Source organism: Oreochromis niloticus, linkage group LG6 (genome assembly GCF_001858045.2).
Source record: "Oreochromis niloticus isolate F11D_XX linkage group LG6, O_niloticus_UMD_NMBU, whole genome shotgun sequence".
NCBI lineage: Eukaryota > Metazoa > Chordata > Actinopteri > Cichliformes > Cichlidae > Oreochromis > Oreochromis niloticus.
This window is the reverse complement of record NC_031971.2, coordinates 38911681-38918142: the sequence shown is the minus strand read 5'-3', so window position 1 is coordinate 38918142 and position 6462 is coordinate 38911681. Positions and strand designations below refer to the sequence as shown.

The 6462-nt window shown below is 42.8% G+C and overlaps 2 long non-coding RNA genes across 2 annotated transcripts; one reads left to right on the top strand and one right to left on the bottom strand.

Moving 5' to 3' along the window:
* Positions 1-384: 384 nt before the first annotated feature.
* Positions 385-686, top strand: LOC112847138 (uncharacterized). The gene is made up of 2 exons (XR_003220512.1): positions 385-416; positions 559-686. It is a non-coding gene; the product is annotated as an uncharacterized LOC112847138 (long non-coding RNA).
* Positions 687-1503: 817 nt separating this feature from the next.
* LOC112847137 (uncharacterized) lies at positions 1504-5786 on the bottom strand. The gene is made up of 3 exons (XR_003220511.1): positions 5647-5786; positions 2614-2792; positions 1504-1634 (listed from the first exon to the last, which is right to left on the bottom strand). It is a non-coding gene; the product is annotated as an uncharacterized LOC112847137 (long non-coding RNA).
* Between the last annotated feature and the right edge of the window lie 676 nt (positions 5787-6462).

Here is a 6462-nt window from a genome sequence, read left to right as displayed (position 1 = left end):
TGAGCGAGAGCAGAAAGTAAAGCAAAGGGTAGCTCTCCTGCAGGGTCAGCAACAGTATATTTTTTTTCGTGCTCAAATTGTCCAGGAAAAGGCTCCAATAGCAGCTATGAGGTCGCCCAACTCATGGCAAGACATGGCGAGCCTTTTTCAGATGGAGACCTCATAAAACGCTGCCTCGTTAAAGTCACCGAAATAATGTGCCCGGAAAAAGTGCAGGACTTCAACAACGTCAGCATGTCCAGAAATACAGTTGTGCCACGCATTGAAGACTGTCAGCCAACATTAAACTGCAGCTGTCTGATAAAGCTGTGCTTTTGATTTTTACTCCATCGCATGCGATGAGAGCACCGATGCCACAGACGCCGCACAGCTGCTAATTGTTTTGCGGGGAGTGGACGAGAGCACGAGCGCTTTAGGTGAGTAAAAATATATTCCACAGTACCCGTGTGTTAATGTGCAGGTACACATGCTTCAAATATCAATAATGCGCATCAATTCTGTCACTACCCTGCTTTTGCGCACCACTTTCTTATATGCGTTTTTCTTGTTAACACACAGAGTACACACCGCTGTGCACAGCGCACGCACACGCAAAGTCAGCTGATCTCATCTGATGCAGATCTGCTCCTTGATCAAGTGACATTTGTCCGGATTTTTGCCACGAGTGGCGTCGGACCAGCACCGCAGCTGGATGGCCCGATTTACATACCCAGCGCAGCTGATACTCCAGAATAATTTACTAAAATTATATGGACTCCTGTTATTAAGTCCAGTGCAGTCTGTTAATGTTGATAACCGTTTCAAACGAACGTTAATAGGTGTGTTGCTAAGCCTAAGAACTTAAATAACAAGCTTGAAATGTCCCCGTCCTATTTTCCCCTTTATTGTTTTTTCTCTGTGCTGTAAATCTTCTGTCCAAGAAGAAATCTGCTGCTGTTCTGAGAATGAGCTACCAAAGCTTTTTCTGAATAAATTAATAAAGATCCATTTATGAAAAGCTGTGATGAAGGCAGTTTTGTCTTTAATTCAACAATATAACACATTTGACCACTTTTAAGTGATTTTTAATACACTACAGTTAAGGTTATATACCTAATTTCTAGTAAGTGGCCCAGCCCCTCCTATATTTTTATGTATGTGGCCCTCAGCGAAAAAAGTTTGGACACCCCTGAGGTAGGCTAATATTTTTTTCATTTCCTTTCCTCTTCCTTCTTCTGGTGGTTGTTTTAATCTAGGATAAATATGTCTGTGGTCTATGTATACAAATAAAAGAAAGAAAGAAATCCAATCTGCACTGTTAAAAATACTGAGATATCTACAGATTGTTCCTGGAGAAGTTCTCCCTGGAGACCTCATGCATAATTGTTCATGCCACATCTGCATGAAACAAACAGGAAGTGAGTGAAGGACACAGGAAATGTTTCAAGCTCTTCCTCCTCTATCAGATATTCTCTCCATACCTGAGAGTATCCAGTCTCCAACGTGGATCCTTCAGTCCAGCCGACAGCAGCTTCATTCCCGAGTCTGCTGGATGATTGTAGCTCAGGTCCAGCTCTCTCAGATGAGAAGGGTTAGAGCTCAGAGCTGTGGCCAGAAACGTACAGCCTTCCTCTGTGATCAGACAGCCCGACAGACTGCAGACACACAGAACAACAATCCATCTGTGAACAATGATTTTCTGTTTGTCAGACACAATAACATCTATCCATTTACACCCATTCCAGCAGTTCAAGATGGACTTCCCTGAGAGCAGCCATGATGAGCAGATAGGGCTGTCAAAGGAAGACTCAAAGTTCCTGGAGTTGGCCAGCAAGACAGTGACCTTGAGGGATGGGCACTACAGCATTGCCCTGCCACTGAAAGACCAAGTCCCAACAACCGTGCAATTGCTGAGCAACGTGCCTCAGGTTTGAAGAAAAGGTTCATCAGAAATAAAGACTTTCGCAAAGACTACACTGCCTTCATGACAAATGTCATATCTAGAGGATATGAAAAGAGAATGCCAGTCACAGAATTAGAGCACAGTGATGGGAAGCATTGGTATATCCCTCACCATGGGGTTTACCATCCTACCAAGAGGAAGATGCTGGTCATTTTCGACTGTGCAGCATCATTCAAGGGTGTCTCTCTTAATGCGCAGCTCCTGAGTGGTCCTGACTAAACAAATGGTTTGGTTGTTCAGAAAAGAGCCTATTGTTTTGAAGTCTGACATCGAGGCTATGTTTCACCAGGTGCATGTGCCAGAGGAAGATGCTGACCTATTGAGATTTCTCTGGTTACCTGGTGGTGACTTCAATCAGAGCATGCAAGAATACAGGATGGGTGTTCATTTGTTTGGGGCAACGTCCTCTCCAAGCTGTGATAACTATGCATACTTCAGCCAGGAGGTGATTGACACCATTCTGAATAGTTTTTATGTGGACGACTGCCTTGCTTCAATAGGCTCTGAAGAAGAAGCCATCAATCTTTACCTAGATCTCAGAAACATCTGCGCCAGGGGCAGCTTCCATTTAACAAAGTGGATAAGTAATAGCCGAAGTGTTCTGGCAGTTATACCTGAGGAGGAAAGAGCAAATGAATTTAAGGACCTAGACCTGGATTGTGACCTCTTACCTGTTGAGCGAGCACTGGGAGTGTGGTGGTGCCTACAGTCAGATGCATTTAAGTTCTGCATATCCATCTTAAACAGGCCATTGACTCGGAGAGGGATCCTATGCACAGTAAGCTCCTTCTAGGATCCTCTGGGGTTTCTTGCTCCTGTCATCTTCACAGCCAAGAGGATCCTTCAAGATCTGTGTCAGAAGGGGATAGGATGGGATGATGCTATACCGTCAGCAGTTGCTCAAGAGTGGAAAAGCTGGGTAAAACAATTGCATCTGTTGGACAACATCAGCATCAGACGATGATTAAAACCTCCTGAGTTTGGAGAGACGACCACTGATCAGTTGCACCACTTTGCAGATGCGAGTGAGAAGGGCTATGGTGCTGTTACCTACCTGCTGCTGCACAACAGTCGCTCACAGACACACTGTTCCTTCATAATAGGAAAGTCCAGGGTGGCACCTTAAAAAACCAGTCACAATCCCTCGCATGGAATTGACGGCAGCAGTGGTAGCAGTTTGCATGGATAGAATGTAGAGAAGGGAGTTAAGACTACCCCTCCTAAACTCTGTGTTTTGGACAGACAACACCACGGTGTTGAAATATATCAATAATGAGACTTCCAGGTTCCGTGTGCTCATCATAAGGTTGAGTCCTGCCAGGGCTTTCTTTCATTGGGAGAGATTGAGGACACTGAGATGCAAATAATCAAGTTCTGTCAGAAGAAAAGATATGCCGAAGAAATCTCCTGCCTCCAAAGGGGAGACTGTGAAACGAAGCAGCCTGAACGCCTGTTCTGAAGGATGATGTGCTGCGGGTTGGCGGACGTCTCAGTAGGGCTGTCATGTCCGAAGATTAAAAGCATCCTGTCATAATCGCTAAAGATCTTCACATTTCTAATCTCATTCTACAGCATATTCATAAAGAGGTGGGTCATGGTGGAAGGAACCACATACTCTTGAAGCTGCGTCAAAAATACTGGATTCCTGGTGCTGGTACTTTGATTAGAAACATTATGTTGAGGTGTGTGACCTGTAGAAGGTTTCATGGAGCTGCAGGCCAGCAGCAGATGGCTGACCTGCCTGAAAGCAGAGTGACCCCCGAGAAACCCCCTTTTAGCTTTGACTATTTTGGTCCATTTGAAGTGAAGCGTGGGAGAAGTCTTGTGAAACAGTATGGTGTTATCTTTACTTGTTTGGCGATTAGAGCAGTACATATTGAGGTTGCCTCATCTCTTGACACAGACTCCTTCATTAATGCCTTACAACGTTTCATTGCAAGACGAGGAAGAACTGCGCTCCGACAATGGGACCAACTTTGTGGGTGCAGAGCGCGAGCTGAGACGAGCTATGGAAGAGTGGAATCAGGAAAAGATCTCTGATGTGCTGTCTTTTAAGGGAGTGAAATGGATCTTTAATCCTCCTGTTGGATTGCATCATGGCGGAGCATGGGAGCGGTTGATTCGTTCTGTCAGAAAGGTCCTTAATTCCACTCTGCAGACACAGCATTTGGACGAAGAAGTGATCCAAACTGTTCTTTGTGAAGTCGAGTCCATCCTCAACAGTAGACCCATTACGCTGGAATCCACCAATCCAAATGATTTGGAAACCTTAACACCAAACCACCTCCTCCTCCTCAAGTCCAACCCATGATTACCACCTGGTCTGTTCCAGAAAGATGATGTCTACGCACGTAAAAGCGCCAGAAATGGGGAAGGATTAAACGCAACTTTGTTCCTGGAGATGTGAGACTCATAGTGGATGATTCTGCACCTTGCTGTTCCTGGGTTATTGGCAGAGTCACAGGAGCTGTGCCAGACAAAAGGGGGCTTGTATGCCAGGTTTGGATTAAGACCCCAACCAGCCACGTGTGCATACCCATCATAAAGATATGCCCTCTTCAGGAGGCCTCTGACCCATGACGATGGCATTTTTGACACAGTGTGACATAACTAACTTTGAATTGACTTTAACGTTATGAGATGTACATAACAGACTGACTATTTTTAGGCTAGGTGCTGGTAACCTCTGGCCTATGACTGACTGACCATGTGCAGACAGAAGAAAAGAAGAGAAGAAAGGGGAAAATAACTTTGGTGGACTTTTGAGTATGTTATGTTGTCTCACTGGGTGTCTCTGATGTGATGTAGTGTATGTCTTGCGTTATGGTGTTGGATGTGTAATTATTACTGTAAGGATGTAATAATTAGGGGCCTGAATGTTGTGGATAGGCGTAGCTTTGGGTCACGTGGTGTCGGTAATAGTAGTAGTGTTTACTATATCACCTGTTCGCCTCCCGGGGGAATTTTTTTTGAATGAGTGGGTGATGGGGGAAGTCGACTTTTGCTGACCGCTCAAGCCTGGAATGTTTTCATCACTGTTGTTTTTCGATGGATTTTAAGGATTTTGATAACAAATAAATGAGTTTTAAAGAGGAACTTTGACTTACATTTTAAAGATGAGCGCGTTAACATTATTCACCTATTCAGCTGCTCGGCGACTCAAAGGTTTGACAGTCGCCAATAAACATATTAACAAGTGCTTTGGTGATAGAGGGAAGGAAACACTCAATTAATCAGATTATCCTTTCTTTCAAAATTCTCACAAACCTGGATCATTCTAATAGAATTCTAGTGAGATAGGCATTTCTAGTTTCCTGAAATATTATGTCTAAATATGGAGTTGTGGTATTATTAAACATTTCGCTGCACATTAATGAAAATAATACACACCTAAACATATAATTTGGGCATTGTCTTTTTGAACATATATTTTATAAACATATATTTTGTGTTCATATGTAATATGAACACAAAATATACTTAAACCTCTAAATTTACTATTGCTTAATTTTCTTTGAACTAATTTTCTTTGAAAAGATCAAAACATTGTGACAATGAAAAATCTTTATACAATACCTCAGATCCTAAAAATCCACTCAAAGGTAAATGAACGGTCAGTTGGCAGTTCTATACACATTAGCTCTTTATGCAACAATATAATACAGATTGCATATGATCACCAGTGAAAATGTTTGAAACCTGACCTGAGAGTTTCCAGTCTGCAGTTTGGACTCTTTACTCCAACAGACAGAAGCTTCAGTCCTGAGTCCTGCAGGTCAGAGTTACTCAGGTCCAGCTCTCTCAGACTAGAGGACTGAGAGCTGAGAACTAATGACAGAGGTTCACAATTTCTCTCTGAGAGGTTACAGTGATTCAGTCTGAAAAACAACAATGAAACAAACATATTTGTCAGGTGTAATGAACTGTTTGCGTTTAGCAATATTTATTCAGTTTTCTTTCCCAGAAATCCTTAATTCCTTAATAAGATAGAATAAATGGATGAGGATGAAATTTTTAATTTGTGAATGATGTCAGTTGATGAAAAACGGATTACCACGTAACCTGACCTAAGAGAATTCAGTTTACAATTTGGACTCTTCAGTCCATCAGAAAGAAACTTCACTCCTGAATCCTGTAGGTTGGAGTTACTCAGGTCTAGCTCTCCCACACTACAGGACTGAGGGCTGAGAATTGTGGACAAAGCTTCACAGCTTCCCTCTGAGAGGTTACACCCAGTCAATCTGAGAGGAAAAAGAAAAAACATTGATATACATATATATACACATATAGATATATATATATCTCAGATGATCTGACCTGAGAGTTTCAAGTTTACAATGTGGACTCCTCAGTCCATCAGACAGAAGCTTCACTTCTGAATCCTGCAGGACGCTGTTACTCAGGCCCAGCTCTCTCAGACTAGATGACTCAGAGCTGAGAACTGAAGAAAGAGCTTCACAGCTTCTCTCTGACAGGTTACAGAGACTAAGTCTGAAAAAATAATGAAATTTGTGATCATA